Source organism: Canis lupus, chromosome 19 (assembly GCF_003254725.2).
Source record: "Canis lupus dingo isolate Sandy chromosome 19, ASM325472v2, whole genome shotgun sequence".
NCBI classification, from domain to species: domain Eukaryota; kingdom Metazoa; phylum Chordata; class Mammalia; order Carnivora; family Canidae; genus Canis; species Canis lupus.
This window is the reverse complement of record NC_064261.1, coordinates 3071016-3088110: the sequence shown is the minus strand read 5'-3', so window position 1 is coordinate 3088110 and position 17095 is coordinate 3071016. Positions and strand designations below refer to the sequence as shown.

The 17095-nt window shown below is 42.6% G+C and overlaps 1 protein-coding gene across 32 annotated transcripts in view; it reads right to left on the bottom strand.

Annotated features, from left to right (window-relative positions):
• MAML3 (mastermind like transcriptional coactivator 3) overlaps positions 1-17095 on the bottom strand; it is a 599968-nt gene that overhangs the window by 240868 nt on the left and 342005 nt on the right. The window lies entirely within an intron of this gene.

The following is a 17095-nucleotide window of genomic DNA, read 5'->3' as shown; positions in this document are numbered from 1 at the left end:
AGCCACCCCAGCCACATTTACAGTTCTTGCCCTGAGGTCACTTCTCTGTCCCTGCATTTGTGCACTTCCTGTTGGTAGCATTTGGGAAACACAAGAAGGAAGAGGGATTGAGAAGCAAGCTGGCATTTAAATACAATCTTACTCTATTTCTCTGCAGCCTAGAGTACATTCCTTTTTAAAAATAACATGAAAAATATCAACTTGGTTTTCCTTTTAAGGGACACACACACACACACACACACACACACACACACACGGCTATTCTCTCTCGGCAGCAGTTTTCCCAATGAAAGCTGCCATCCTGAGGCTGTTTGAAGAAGGCAATGAGAGAGGCTCTCCCCGCCAGGCCTAAAGAGTTCTTGAGGGCACCTAAAACCAAAAGCTCTTAGCAAAACTCAGATGCAAGCAACCTGCAAAAATCACAGTGTCTGCAGGACTGGATTCTGGTTGGCACAGGTTTGGAGATGGTTTTTTAAACACCTGGGCAAAGGGCAGAGGAGACTGCCTGCCTGCCTCTTGGCCAGCCCTGTACTGCATTCAGATCTCTCTTCTTACTGTTTTCTTGCTATACTTTCATTCAAATTTTCCAGCAGACATCCCAACAGATGCACACCCCAGGCTCCATCTGATTTTAGTCACATTTAGGCTGTCTATCCTTCCTTGAGAATACTCAGAGGGTGGACAGAGGCCCATACTGGGCTTATATGCATCTTAAGTCACTTAACACAATGGACTCCATCTGACTACCTTTAGCTGGCAGCTTTATCACACTGCCTCAGTTTCTCCTGAGGCTATTAATCTCTCTTAAGACGTCCATCCCTTTTTTTTTATAAATTTATTTTTTATTGGTGTTCAATTTGCCAACATATAGAATAACACCCAGTGCTCATCCGAGACGTCCATCCCAAGTACCGTAAGCTAAATCCCTGAGCAGCAGGCAAAACCATTCTTACACTTAACAATGGCTTAATATTAATATGAATATCTATATTTATATATCATTTATGGGCCAAGCACTCTTCTAAGTGCTATATCCAAGTTAACTTACCTAATCTACACAAATTCTGTAGGTTTTACTACCCCCATTTTACAGATGAGGACACTAAGGCACATACTGGTCAAGTAGTTACCAACTTGAGATGTGGAGGGGCTGGAAGGCCACCACAGAGGCCTGCTCTCAATTACTACCTCTCAGTAAGAACTTTTTCAAGCAAGTCTTTAATTAAATGCCTTTGTTTGCATGTACTTTAGTGGTTGTAGGGACTATAGGAGGCAAATCCCCTCCATTGAAGAGTGGAGAATGGAGAATGAGGAGGCTGTTGATCTCTTCATCCCACTAGCATCTTCCCCTTGCAGGAAAGCAAGCCAACCAGCATGCAGTCCCAAAACTGCCTAGAAGCACTCAGACAAGTGACTATAAGCCAGACAGCATACACAAGCAAGGGCAAGAGAAAACAGGTAAATGGTGCTGGGTGGCCCAAGCCAGGGTGATAAGGAAGGTGGATGGAGCAGTGTCAGCCAGCTGGTAAATGGGAGAACTCAAATGAATGCTCCTAGAGCCTGCGGCATGGTCAAGATAACAATGGGGCCTGACCTGCAGAGGAAAGAGCATGCAGTGTAAGAGGAAGATGATCTGCAACCCCCTCCTCTTTCCAGATCACTCCACTGCATACGGTCAGTGCTGGCTGACCAGAGACTTCCATGCAGTCCTCGCAATATAGGTTAGTTAGATAGATAAACAGGAGACAGAGATTGATTTAAAATAACAGACTGAGCCAGTCACTTCTCACTTCACCCATACTCCTTTCTGCTTCCCATATTTTTGCATCAGAAAATTACACTTGAATAAATGAACACACACACACACACACACACAGTATCTCCTTTCAGCACATTCTTTTATCAAGGGCCTTTATAAGCATGAAAATTTTCCACATTTCATAATTTACAACAAACTTTTCATTTGGGTATTAAAATGTAGACATTTGAAAAGCTCCCTGACACCACTTTTCCCTACAATGGCAACATACTTATATAAAAGAATTCACAATACAGATTTTATGTTAATATTCCTTAATCTTCACTTCTTGCATTTCAACTTAACTTCCCTCATAGGAAACAGCTTCCAGACTCCCCTTCAAATATTCATATAGCCTATTGTGGACAAGGAAATCGTGCTCCACATAAACACATTCATCCCAACCACCTCCTCCACCTGGCTGCCACCACGAATGCTGGGAGCCATGACAAAACTGGCAATTCTGCACCACAGACAAAGAAGTTTTTGTGAAGTGAAGCAACCGATGGAGTGGATACATGCTAGATAATGTCTTGAAGTTCCTAAAATCTTGATATAGATAAGAAGAACCAGGTTTTTAGGCCTGGTCTGCCACTAACATCTGACCTTGGGCAATAGCCAACAACATTTGATGCAGATTTTATTTTTTCAACATGAGTTATGAGGTCAAAGAGTCCCTGTCTGCTGAGGATTTATAATAGAGTGAAAAAGACAGAATTATAAACACTAACCATAATCAAAGCAGAATGCAACCAGTTCCGTAGAAGTTGTCTGCAAATGGATGTTGTGGAAATGCAAAGAATCAATAATCTAATCAAACTGGGAGAATCAAGAGCAGACTTCATAGACAATGTAGCATTGGAGTTGGGCTCTGAATGGGTTGGATGCTGATTGGTAGAGGAGAAGCTGAGCAAGAAAGAAGAACATGAGCAAGAGCTGGAGGTAGGAAATGCCAGCAGAACACAAAGGCAAGAGAGTAGGCAAGGGTGCTGAGGCACAGTTTGTGGATGGATGTGGTGGGAGGTGGGAGGAAAGTAGACAGAGGCTCTGCATATCATGGCAGCGACTCTGGGTGTACTGTGCCCATTTAGGGTTTCAAGAAGAAAACAGAGCCATGGTTTTAAGAATGGACCAGAGAATCAAGAGATGAGTAAGCAGAAGGGAGGTTGGGAGGATGCCCAAGTAGTTTCAATGACAGATGATGAGGAAAGTCACTTCTTTCTCCAAACGAGGGAACAAGATCAATCATAGAATACATAAGCCTAAGTACCTTGAGGCCGACTTAGGGGCTTGTTCCCCTGGGTTCTAACTGTGCCTGGTACGTGTCCTCATTATGGCAACTTCCACAGAATTCTCATGGTTCTCTTTCATGTCTGTCTCCTCACTATTAGAAGTGCCTTATGAGCAGGGCCTATGCCTTTTCATTGTATTTGCAGAGGCCTAGAACAGGGCCTAGCACATAGTGGGCAGCCAAGTATCTGAATTATTCTACTCGATTATTTCCAGTTCCCAGATACAAGCGTGGAATTTCCCATGACCGCAGATAAGCAAACAAGAATCTACATTTCAGGTTTATACCGTTAACTACAAACTGTCATACTATGCCAAGGGCACTGTAGAATATATATCTATGTTCTAAGGACTTTGGAATTAATTTTGCAATCTCTTCATATCCCAGTTTCCCCCTCTAGTTTTGTTTTTTCTTTTAAGATTTTATTTATTTATTCATGAGAGACACACAGAGCAAGGCAGAGATACAGGCAGAGGGAGAAGCAGGTCCATGCAGGGAGCCTGGTGTGGGACTCGATCCCAGGACCCCGGGATCATGACCTGAACCGAAGGCAGATGCTCAACCACTGAGCCACCCAGACACCCCTCCCCTCTAGTTTTCAAAAAGTACAGCCACCAGCTCCCACCCCTTTGAACGATCTACCCTTGCTACCAACACTTCCCATCGCACCTTCTGAGCTACCTAAATGGCACTGCAGCGAGGACTCACCACCAGCCTACGGGGCCTCTCAATCAAACACCAATCTGGTGATTGTAAACTAAACTACTGAAGTATCCAAAGGATTCTCTTCATCTCTAGCCCAACAGATTCTATTTCAAATGTCAACCTCCCCCATATTCTTGTACACACATCAGGTATAACCATATTTAATGATGCTAGTATCTAAATAACAAAACTTACAGAATAAACTCTCAACATTCACGAATCCCCAAATTCAGAAATATACTAGTATGTAATTTGTCTTGTACTTTATAGCAACATAGATAGGACCAAAAATGTAAGGGATCTCTTCAACCTCTGATGACTTCTCTCATAAGGAGTTATTTTTTGCATTAACCTGATTGTTCTCTGAAACTATTTTAAAACTTTTTAATTTCCATATGGCAAAGTCATTTATGGCCTTGACCTAACCACTCTTTAATTTTCTCAACATTTCCATTTTTTTTTCCAGTAAAGAAAAATTATTTTCTTAGCCCTCTTTACTTCTATTTCCAATACTAGCACTTAACTTTCCTTGAAGAGCCATTTCTCACACAGACACCATGTTTCTATCACACTATGAAAATTACCCCATTCAGACTTGGAAGAAACCTTTATAATGGTTCTTTGCAACTGAGATGATTTGCAGCAGGCTTGGCTCACTCACTAGTGAACCCACTTACTCTTGTAACCCATCCAGCTTGTAAAGTCAAGATTCAAACTTATGTGTTGGCAAAACTACAAACTTCTTATTTCAGACCTTTTGGGTTCATTTAAATACACAAAATGTTAAATCTGCAATACCACGGGCCTAGAAAGGAACCAATAAGTGTTGCCCTTTATAGTAGTAGCCATACTGAAGGACAATGCAAAATATGGAGAATACAAAATCTGTCACAAAAATATATCCAATCCATCACTCAAAATGATTTTAGAGCTCAACTTTGAAACGGCTGTCAGAATCCGTTAACAACCCTCATCAGAAAACAGATGCCACAATCTTACAGTCACATCTTCTTTTTGACCTGAAGTCATATCACTCCATGGGATCCACCTTAACCATTGGACTTGGCTTTTGTGCTTTTTCAATTCCTACAGGAGTCAAATCCTTCAAAACAGTTGCTATTAAGTAAAAGTAATAGTCAGAAATGTGTTAAAATGAGGGAACTTTTTGGGAAGATGAAAACGTTCTACATCATAATTGTGATGGTAGTTATATAGATATATATTTATCTAAACTTACGTAAGTGTACACTGAAAATTAATGAATTATATTTTATGTAAATATCTCAGTTTTAAAAACTGAAAACAAGTATGAACTGAAGAAAATTTCCACAGAGGAGCTGCCCATATCTTAAGTGTGAAAATAAATGTACGAAGCTTTTAACAACTCTACAGGAACAACGGTCATTTATAGTACTTAGAGAACTAGATACATATATACATAAACCTACAACAAAATACAACAGAAAACACCTTCCCTAGAATATGTGCAAAAGTACTAGATATTTCATTTTATCTTTTATTTAAATATACTATCTGGATTCTCTTTCAGGAAGACCGTATTTCTCATGAATTCACTGGGCCATTTACATCTTATCTTGGATTTGTAACCACTGATACTCATCTGTTAGGTGGCTAGTTAGAGTTCAGTGTGTGGCCATAAATCAAGCTACTTGGTTCATTTGGATACTTCATCCTTCTTCTTAGTGTAACTATAATCATGGCATGGTCAGCTAAGTTAACTGACCTACTCATAAAGTTGGACTATGGGTCACTAATACAGGATGTTAAAAGAGTTCCCCAAAGGCAGCAGGACTTCTCCATGGGTTTTTTTCAAACCTTAGGAGCTTTGCTTTTGCTGCCGTGCACCACAAGCAATGGAAAACTGAATTCACTCTCCATACATCAATCAGCTGTTTCGGTGATACACAGGCCAAACTCAAAACACTGCTGAATCTATGGGCAAAGATTAAAACACTGTAAAATCATTATTGATATGTCTGGGTGGGTCTGCATTTTAAAGGTGAAGTGTAACAAGTCTACATTCTGCGTGACAGCCTCTTGGCAAGCACTTTGTTTCATTGCCTACTTAATACTGGAACAAGGACCTAGCATCACCCCTACATGGAGCTATTTTCAAGTAAACCCTATGCTTGAGGAGGATATCTCTGGGTCAAAAGATGAATTAGGTCTCCTCAAATAGTTCTGGTAGGCCATCAACATCTGTGAACATCGTAAGTTCACATCTGTAATCAAAACTAATAGTTCCCCAAAGGAACAGCTCAGAGGACAAGACTCAGCCATGATTGTTTTTCCTTTTTGGACAAAGAATGGTAAAAAAAAAAATTGTTTTTAATCCAAAATGCTTCAATAAAACTTATTGAAGCATTAAAAATAGATGTATCATGTAGAGATGACAGGATTCTCTTCTATCATCTCATAAGAACAAAACCTCCAAGAAAGGCAACATTTTTTATTCTTCCACCTAACCACATACATGCACAAGCAAATCCCTAAATCCAAAGCCAAATCTCACACAAGTGTTTTACGTGCTTTCCGATTCAGATTATCTGTGAATTTAAAATATGATTAATGAATTAAGGTTCGATGGTGTTCCTTTAAAAACAAACCAAAAAAAAAAAATACTTCCTTTTATATTAAATTGAACTCAATAAGCATCTGTTACCTAGGTGCTATGTTAACTGGCATTATAAGGGAGTTTGGAGAAGTAGAAGGCACAGTATCATCCCTTAAAGAACTGGTCATGTCATTACAAAAGCTATTTTCACATTAAACAACTAGCTAAGTGAACTTGAACAATGTCCTAACCTTTGCTAAGCCTCAGTTTCCTCACTTGTAAAACAAAGGAGTCAGAATCGATGATGCTGAGGCCTCTTCAGGTCTCCAAGTCCCTAGGCCTTTGGTATGATACCTATGAGACAGTGGGCCATGGAGTCCAAAGCACACTACAAGTAATCTATACAGCAAGTCAGAGCCAAGAGAGATCAATTTTGGGGTGATAAAGGTTTTCTAGAAAACAGAAACTTCAGTTTGGCCTTGTAGGATGAATAAGATTTGAAGGGGTGGGGGTGACCCTTTCCTGAGCATGCAGAGGGCTTTTGCAGGGTGAGTGGAAAAGTTCTTGAAGAGGGGCAGGGAGGATGAGGAGTTTGTGTCTGACTCTGGAGATAATGGGAGTGCATGCTGTCAAGTAGTGGGGTTAAGTAGGGGAAATGATGACTTGATGACAGGATCCTAGTAACCTGTAGGTCGAATCACACTGTACTTTGCAGAACCATGCAGCAACATCCCATCTCTCCTAGATCAAGGCCAAAGCCTTTGCGATGTTCCCCGAGGCCCTGCACCATTCATTCCTCCTCACTCACGTTGACTTGCCCCTTACTTATCACTACTTCCCTCCACCAGCCTTCTCAGACCTTTCCTCAAACACCGGACACGCTTCAAGCTTCTACACCTGCTTCTCCTCTGCGGGGAATGCCCTTCCCCTTCCCCCAGGAGGAACCTATGTTTGGCTACCTCTTCATGTATCTACTGGAAAGTCATTTTCTCAGGTAAGTCTTTCCTATCACCAGATTTTAAATCGCAACGCACTAGACACACAGACTCACTTTCTGTCTCACGTGCGTGTGCGCACACACACCTCTCCCTGTTTCCCTGCCCTGCTTTATTTTTTCCATGACACCTACCAGTTTCTACCATACTAGACCATTTATTTTGTACAATGTGTCTCCATCTGCGGCCCCTTCACCCTACCCCAAGGAGAATGTAAACTCCACGAGGGCAAGGATTTATGTCTGTTTCTTTCATGTTACTGTTCCGGAGTCTAGAGAGTCTAGAACAATGTCTGGCCTAAAACAAGACCCTAGTGAATGAATGCATGAATATGATACAAAGGTGTGAGGCCAATTATCCCACGGGTTGAACTATAAGCAAGAGAGCCTAGAGGTCACTACAATCAGAGCGCGAGGTCATGACAGCCTGAACTCAAGAAGGGCCATGGGAAGGGAGAGACCACACAATGGAGTAACAACCAGAGGGACTGTTAAACAAATTCAATATCCAGGCATGGGTCTAAAGGAAAAATATTCACCATGGGGGTTAGGAGAATGTTCAAGGGCAAAAGAGGAACTGGAAATGTACTGAAAATAAAATAATGCATAGTTTTATAAACAAATACTAGTCAGATTTAACTTCAGTTGTTTCCAAACATAATTGATTGCAATTTTCTTCCTGCTTACATTTCTGAGAGTGGCTGAAAGGAAACTAAAAAAGAAGGAAGTGGAAAACGTACAGCATGCCATGTTTTCCTTTTAAGGCAACTTCAGCCTGAATGGCAGGGCAAAACCTCACACACATTTCACAACCGGTTCGCTATCAGCTCCTAGGGACACAAAATAGAATACAGGAAAGACAGGTCCTGTTCTTCTGCTTTGTTTTGTTTCTTCGTTTTTCTTCACTTCATTATGTTTTCTTCCCGCAAACAGCAATCAGTGCAGATGACAATACATCTTTCTAACATCAGCCTTGGTGTAATTAAACATATTGAAAATGGAAAAAGAAAAAGAAAAAGGGTGTGTGGCATAGCTTTTACCGGTCTCTGCAGATGTTAAGACTTGACTAGAGTCATCGTGAGAAAACACTATATATGTGAAGCTAATATCTGATTCCTGTGTTTCTTAGGAAATTATTAAAACGTGATATGTTAACATTATCATCCAATATTATTTGCAATCATATGTGATACCTTTAGGAGAAAGAAAGGTAGGTCGATGGCTCTCTTTCTCATTTAACGATACCTCAAGCGCAGCTGAAAAGGCATATGAGGATGGTGTGTATGTAGGAGATGAGCTTTATGAGAGTCCTACACTAACTCAAATTTTACTATTATCTCTTTAGAAATTCAGTATTTTTTCCCAGAGGCATTTGCATAATTAAGTTTGATTCTATATTTGTTTTTCTCCCTTTCAAATGCATACCCTAAATCAGCCCGAAGTCAGTGGTTGTCAACTGGGGGTGATTCTGGCCCCCCAGAGCACATTTGGCAATGTCTAGAAACATTTTAGTTGTCACAGCTGAGGAGGGGGATGGTACATGTATCTAATAGAGTCCAGGGATGCTGCTAAACATCCTGCAAATACACAGGACAGTCACACAACAAAAAAATGATCTGATCCCAAATGTCACCGTGCTGAGGATGAAAAACCTTGCCCTATATTAACTCAGAGATCACCAGATTATGATAAAGTAATAACCTCTTTAGTCTAAGTGTGTCCTTCACAGAGGCTAAATAGAAAAGTCAAAACCTGCAACTTTCATTGCTTAAAAATGCAGTTAGACCGTGCTTTGGAACATTCTGTCCCTATTGGTAACGCTAATTAGGAACATTTAGATTAATCTCCAGATAAGCATTAAAAGGATGTTCTATGTTTTCTTCTGTTTCTGCCCAGAAATTCAGGGAAATTCATAATCACAGAATCAGGGAACACCAAAGCTAACAGAGACCTTAGCGGTTATTATGACAAACACTCTCATCTTACCAGTGTGGGTGGAAGAGTGGGGTGGGGGTGATGCAGAGGGAGGTCAGGGCACTTGCTTCCAGCCCCACAACTGGTTAGTTTTACAGCTGGGACTAGAACTCACTCCGTCCCTCAAGTCTGTGCTCCTTCTGCTTCAATCAGAAACAGATGTGGAAAACAGAGCCCAAGAAGGTCACAAAGAAATCCTTGGATTAAAGTCCACCTCCTGATTTCAACCTCAAAGACATTAAGCTAATAAGGCGATGCATGGCATGCCGTGCTCTCTACCCTTGGGAGTGGCGAGCTACCCGAACAGGCGACGATCCGGTGCCAACTCTGGCTGCAGACCTCTCCTGAGGCCCAGCCAGCATCAGCCAGGCCCTCCCAAGGGGGCCCTGTTAACAGACAAAAGAACAGTCTCAACAGGTGGCAGGTACATCTCGGAGGCCGATTCCCCGAGAAAGTCCTACCAAAAAATGAAGATCTAGAGATGCTTTAAAAACAAGTGGCATAGGATGGCCTCTCTGCTCTTTCTCCTCCCAGTTAAGGGGCAGTTGTACCTTCCCCACATCCTCCAGATGCTTCCCATGACTTCCCAGCACCAACCACATCATAAGAAAGAAGAAGGCACACAACTGCACTGGGCATTTGCGACTTCCTCTCTCCCCAGGGTCTCCAGTCTAGGCCCTGGTGGGTTGTCAAAGAACCTGGGGTCTCTTTCTAGCTCTCCATTCCCAACCTGCTCGTGGGGGCTCCTTCGGCCCTCCCACGGATGACATCCCTCCCAGAGACCTTGCCAGTCAGCCTGCCCCTCTCCAGCGGCCACCACCTGTCCTTTCCCCGCAGAACCGGCTGTAGAACAGGAAGCAGATCTGTCACTTCTCCATTTCCAGATGGCACTGAAACGAGTGTACATCCCCCTTTCATTTTCAAAGGGCTTTATGACTAGTTGCTCTTAGAGAAACCAAGAAGAACAGAAGCAACAAACGGTCCTGGGTGGTATTAGTGAACCCTACCAGCCACTGTTTATTAAGTGTCTTGTATGTGTCCGACCTTGTGTTAGATGTAATTCCTACATTATCTCTAAACCTTTTAACACCCCCAGAAGGTAGGTGTTTTCACTTCCATTCTAAAGGTGAAGGAACCAAGGACTAGAATGACTTCAGGCCACCAAAGAGCCAGTAAATCAAATTTTAAGACATTTTGGTCTAAGTTACGTCTTTCTTCAACATGAAGTAGACAAGCCTAGCCATGCCTGGCTCACAGCTCCGTCCTCAGATCTTTTTCATCATGTTCACTTGAACAGGCCTTCTCACATTTTGTGCCTAGGAGCAGGGCTCATCAACCCTGCCCTCTGAGGTGCCCACAGATGGATTCCTGGTTTTGTGGAGCAACCGTTAGTAAGTCTGAGGGGTCTGAAACTATCCTGCTGTCCCATGTAGGGTCTAGGTGGGAATAAACAGAGTCTTGCCACCTGACTGGGCATCAACCTGTAGTTCCCCTGGGCCATCCTACTATCTGCTTGGCTGGCCTGTGATAGTACTTAGGGCAAATATTTCCCCAACCATTCAGTTTCTTCTAGAGCCTGAGCCCAGCCCCGACCGTTAGCTACCTCTCTCTACTAGTAGCCCTAGTTCCTACTAGCCTCTTTATCTGGATCCCTCACCTCGTCTTAAAGGCCTTTTTGGCCTTACAGCCTCTATACCCACAGATAATAAAGACCGTGTCTGCCCTCAGAATAAGATGTTGCACTCCACTGCTGCTCCCTTAAAGACTTCCTCTCCCTGTGCCCCACCCTCCCACACTTCTTTGGTTGTCAGCATAGCTTTCTTTGGACTTGATTTTGGGCTAGTCTCTGAGGCATGGTGAGGGCCTCTCTGGCCAGCCTCCATTCCTGGTTGAGACTCAGGCTACTTCATTCTCCTGACAGGAATACATACCAAAACCCAAACACCTTGGGCCACAAGTCTACCCACCCCCTAGATCCCAGTAATTTAGGAAGATTTGTAGAGGTGCCTTTCGTCTAATAAGGAATCCAAATCAAGACTCCCCAGACTCTGGGGGGATTCATTAGCCAGTCAACAAATAATTACTAAGTACCTACTATGTAGCCAGCCCTGGTCCTTATACAGGTTCTGGGGCCCAGCAGTGAACCAAGCAGCTGAGGTTCCTCCTCTCAAATAACCCGTATCTGTTGCAGGAAGACAGGCAATAAATACATAAACAGATGAGAAAACAGCCGTTGCTGGGAAGCCCCCTTGGAGCAAAGTAAAATAGGGTAATGTCATGAAGAAAGAATGGTATGTATAGTCAGAGAAGTTTCCTGCTCTGTGGGTGATCTTAAGCTGAGATCTGAATGACAAGAAGAAACCCAGGCCATGGTCCCAGGTCGGTAACAGAAAAAAAAAAAAAAAAAAAAAAAAAAAAAGGGCCAGTGTTGCTGTTTTAAATAACCTTTCATTTTTGAATAGTGTATTCATTTGCTAGGGCTTCTGGAACAAAATACCATGGACCGAGTGGCTTAAACAAGAGAAATGTAATTTATCACAGGTCTGAAGTCTAAGATCAGTGTGATCAAGGGCTGGGTTCTTCTGAAGCTTCTCTCCTTGGCTTGCAGATGGCTACTGTCTTTTCTTAGGGTTGTTCCTTTGTGCATGTGTATCCCTGGTGACTCTTCCCTTTCTTATAAGAACACTAGTCATATTGGATTAGGGCCCTACCCTAATGGCCTCACATTAACTTAATGACCTTCAATGACCCTATCTCCAAATCTGGTTATATTCTGGAGGAACTGGGGATTGGGACTTCAACACTTCATGAATTCTGGGGAAGGGAGGAGGGGGACAATTAAGTCCATAATAAAGAGTTTTAAATTTACAGAAAAGCTGCAAAGGTAGTACAGAGGGTTCCCACGCATCCTACACTCATGTCCTCTGTCATTAACCTATCAGTATGGTACATCTATCACACCCGATACTGGCACATTATCATTGACTAGAATTAGCATTTTATTTAGATTTTCTTGTGTTTTATCTAATGTCATTTTTCTGTTCCAAGATCCCATCCAGGATATCACACTTTAGTCATTACATCTCCTTAGGCTCCTCCGGCTGTGATAGCTTCTCAGACTTTCCCTGTTTTTGAAAACCAGTTTGGAGAGGAACTAGTCAGCTGTTTGGGTAGGACTAACCAGTTTACAGAACACCTCTCACTTGGCATTTGTCTGATGGTGTTCTCATGGCTATACTGGGTTACGGGTTTTGGGGAGAAAGCCTACAGAGTGCCGTTCTCATCAATCATATCAAAGGTACATGATATCAGCAGGATTTACCACTGTTGATATGAACTTGATCATCTAAGACAGTGTTTGCCAGATTTCCTCACTGTAAAGTTACTTTTTTTCCTCCTTCCCATATTTTTGACTCTGTGACTCTGTGAGCACATTTAGGAATTAGAAATTATGCTCCGTCTCTTTGATGGCAGAGCAATCTACATAAATTATTTGAAATTCTTCTGTGTGGGAGATTTGTCTTTCTCTCCATTTATTTATTTATTCAATAAATTTATTTATATCAGTATGGACTCATGGATGTCTATTTATACTTTGGGTTATAATCCAATGCTACTTTATTTATTTTGTTACTCAGACTGTTTCAGCGTTGGCCACTGAGAGCTCCTTCACTTGGCTCCTGTGTCCCTTTGGCATACTCCCATTAGTGTGTGTGTTTGGGGGGGGGGGAGCGGGGGGGTTGAACACTTCCTTACTTCTTGCCATTACAGGATTCTCTAGGCTCATCTTCTACACTTTCTGCTCCAGCCACCTCTTCAAGAAGCCCAGGTTCTTTTTACTAGAGAACATAGGAGAAATCACGATCTGGGTAGTAGAAGTGTTTCTTGTTCCTGGGATGTCATTTCTAGGCCCTCTCAACTGACTGAGCAAAGGAATATACCTGTAAACAGTAAATGTGTACCCATATTTATAAATATTTCTATTTGATAAATAAGTAAACTATGCTAAATTAACCACCAGGTCATACTAATGTCTCCAATGCTGGCCTATTACCTTAGGGATCACTCTAGCCTTCTCTCCCTGCTTCGCTGTAACATCCCACTTAACAGTAAGAAACCTGCCACCCACAATCCACTATCCATCTACTTAGTTGTTCAATTTCAGTACCCGCTATAGTTGTTTCAGGATGGTTAATCTGCACCTGCATAGGAAAAAACTATCAATCAGAGAACAGTGCTTCTGTAAAACCCCCTTTACCATGAGTTTTGCAGGGACCTACTCAATTCTAAAGCTACTTCGGTCAGCACCTATATCCTCTACTTTCTTCAATGAGGCTACTTCGTATATTTGTAATAGATTCTTCTGTCAAAATCTGCATTCTATTTAGTGTCTTCGGACTCCCTAAACATATCCTTTTAAAAATTTGTATACAGTAAGGTTCACTCTTTGTGATGTAAAGTTCAATCCATTTTGACAAACGCAGTGAAATGTACTCGTCATTATAGTATCCTATAGAATAGTTTCACCATCCTAAAAATTCCCCTGTGCTTCACCTATTCAACCTTCCTTTCCCCTCAAATACCTGGCAATCACTGTTCTGTTTATTTCTATAGTTTTGCCTTTTACAGAAGGTCATAAAAATAGAATCATACAGTATATAGCCTTTTCAGCAGCAGGAACACCAATGTTTTTAGAAAGGGGTGATGGCCAACAGTGTTCAATATTGCTGAGTGGTAAATAAGTACAGAAGAGTGACAGGTATTAGCACAGTACAGGCTAGGTCTAGAAGTTTCCAGCAATAGAGCTGAACTTACTGATTGCTATTTTAGTTCTCAAGGTATGTGACTCAAGTGTGAGAAGAGGACTGTAACGCCAGACTCCAAAGAAGGGAAATCTTACCACGGGGCAGAGCTCTGGAGAAGAAAAGATCACATCTCTTAGATCCTTAAATCATAGAATACATCACATGTTGGGCAACAGGCAGAGAAGGATGAGCCAATACTTTGTCACAGTTTAAGTCTCATTGCACACAATAAAAGGTCAGTTCTTTTAGATGTACTTAAAGTATTTATTTGAGCTAAAATGGATTGTGATCAACAGTGAAACATGCTCAATTAACTTGGGAATCACTTAAGCCAGCTGTCTATGTCATTTTGCTAAGAGGCCCCAAATGAAGAGTGCACATGTAGAAGGATTACAATTCTGTACTTTCTAGAAATCACCATGTATAGATAGGTGCTCACTGAAAGCCTCATTTAGGGGCAGGACACACATGCCCATATTTGCCCTGGCTTGTGGAGAATTAGCTAGAATTCCACTGCGTGCTACAGATGCCAAAGAATATTCAAGGAACAAACAAAAAAACACCAAAAGAGGCAACAACGTTTCCACTGAGATCCTTACAACAATTTCTATCCATAAATTTTGGAATATGAGCTCTTAAAGACTAGCCATGCAAGTAGAGCAGATCTTTTTGTGCTAACACGCTACCTCTGCATACTCTTCTCAGTCTCATTCCTGCTGGGTTCCCAAGTTTACTGGTGGGCTTATTAGCAGCCATCATGTTGTTTCTTCCGGCTCCACTGAAAGCAATATTGGGATGAGCCGAGTGGCAGACCGACACGTACTTTCCACCATCCACGGCTCTCAGTTTTCCCCTATAGATGGCTAGGTACAAACTGCTTTTACTGATTTTGGTCACAGACAGTATTATCACTTGTCATCAGGGTGACATGTAAGAGTCATTTGTTTATTTTTCTCCATTGACCTCCTTCTCCTTCTGTTGTGTCTCCTTGCGCTGAGTCTGAGTTCCTTACTGCACTTCGGGGACAGGCATATTTGCCAAGATCCAAGGAGAAAACATCTTGGAAGGAAGCGGAGAAAAAGGTGTATCCACTGAATTTCTATTTCTTTTTATAACTACTTTTAGTCATTATCAGTGGATTAAACACACACACACACACACACACACACACGCACACAACTGATTAGTTCTGGTTGTTATTCATTATTCTCCCACTTCTTGTTTCTAAAAAATCTGCATTACAAACAACCCTCCAGGATCTTATTCCAATCAACCTATCTCAAGTCTTACAATTAATATTCCTAATACAACCACTACACCGTTAGACTTTTTTTTTTAAAGCAACAAAACCCAATGCCAATGAATCACGAATCTCCAAGAGGAGAGGGCCAGAGAGGTTAACCAGAGAGTGGATTTGACATTGCGAAGCAAGAACCTCCCCTGTGTTTCTCTGCTCACTGAAGCTAGTGGTTTGGGTTAACACAGGAAATGCAGTAAACACACAGTAAACTGTACACACAAAGCAGCCATCAGCAATTTGCCTGGTGGGGTCGGATAGCATGTGGCTGATAGGTCTCTGGAGATGAGGAACAAACAGCCATGATGGATTAAGTGATTGCTATTGGCTGCGTGCTTGCCCTGCATATTTCACCATGGACAGTAATCAATTACTGGAGCCCAGTAATGATACCAATCAAACGCACTTAGCACTTCTGCACTATCAACCTGAGGGCTGCCGACCTGCCAGTTTGAAAAGGCTTAAGGCTGTGTGAGAAGTGATATGTGAGGTAGCCACTGTGAAGCCTTTAGATCCAGGGGAAAGCGGCCTTCTTTCCCTTCACGTTAAAAAGATAAATGGATAAATTAGCCTCTCACCTGCCCTACATTAAGGTTTCTTTTAAAATAAGCAATATTCTCCCTCTCTGTCTCTGTCTCTCTCTCCCTCTCCCCCCCCCCCCAGGGGGATGACTGTTTACAAATATTTTGGCATAATTTGAAGTCTCCTGGTCAGCAGTTTCTTGTGAGCAAACAGCCTCAAAGAAAATGACCAAACAGAAGCTGCGGTAAAGCAGAAAGCCAGCCAACCGATTGCTTCTGAATACCACCAGTCGCCATAGAGTCCCGTTGCTATGATGTCACTCGCTGTCTTTGTGTCCTGTGGTGGGAACGCCACGCGTCATCCCTGGAGGCCCAGAACGCCCTCGCCCACAGTGCTGTTCTTTGTGGTGTCTGTGAGGAAGTTGAAAAAGAAATGCGTCTGCCTCTGGTTCTAGCATGTCCAAATCTAAGTCAGTTCCACCTCCTCTAGGGGTTGGGCATCCTATCTCCTTCCTTTGTAGTCATCTTCGTTTGTCCTACGGCGGCTCTCAGGAGGAAGCAGGGGGCGGAAGTTGGCCAAGTCCCCTGAGACCCTCTCTGGGCTGCTGGTGCCCTCTCTGCTACCGCCCGTTTGTTCAGTGCCGGGCTCCAGGGCAACAGCGGGCCGTCCCACAATTTCTACTTTGACGGACCCTCTGCTATAACAGTAACGGTAACGGATCGAAGGGCTAGGGCCCGGGGAGCCTCAGAAGAGCTGTCCCACTCTGAGTTCTTGAGGTTTAGTTTTTGCTGTGTTTTAAGCGTTTTCTGAGACAAGTGTAAATTCCCTCTTCATGAGCTGGAGACGAGCAGAAGACACCGGGTCCATGACAGGCTTCCGTTAGACTGTTGTTTACAAGTCACTTCAGTTCTCTACTTGTCCTGGCTTGAACTTACACAGCACAGGCACAGGGAAGGGCAGGGGAGACGACATCTTAGAGTGGTGCAAACGTCTGCCTCTCGCGTGCAGTGGCGCTCACACGACTGCAGGCATCTGTCAAAGCTCGAACGCCATGCTTCAAATCGTTCCATTTGTTGTATGTGGATTTAACTCCATAAAATCGAGTTAGAAACTCCTACCTAACAAGCAGCTCCC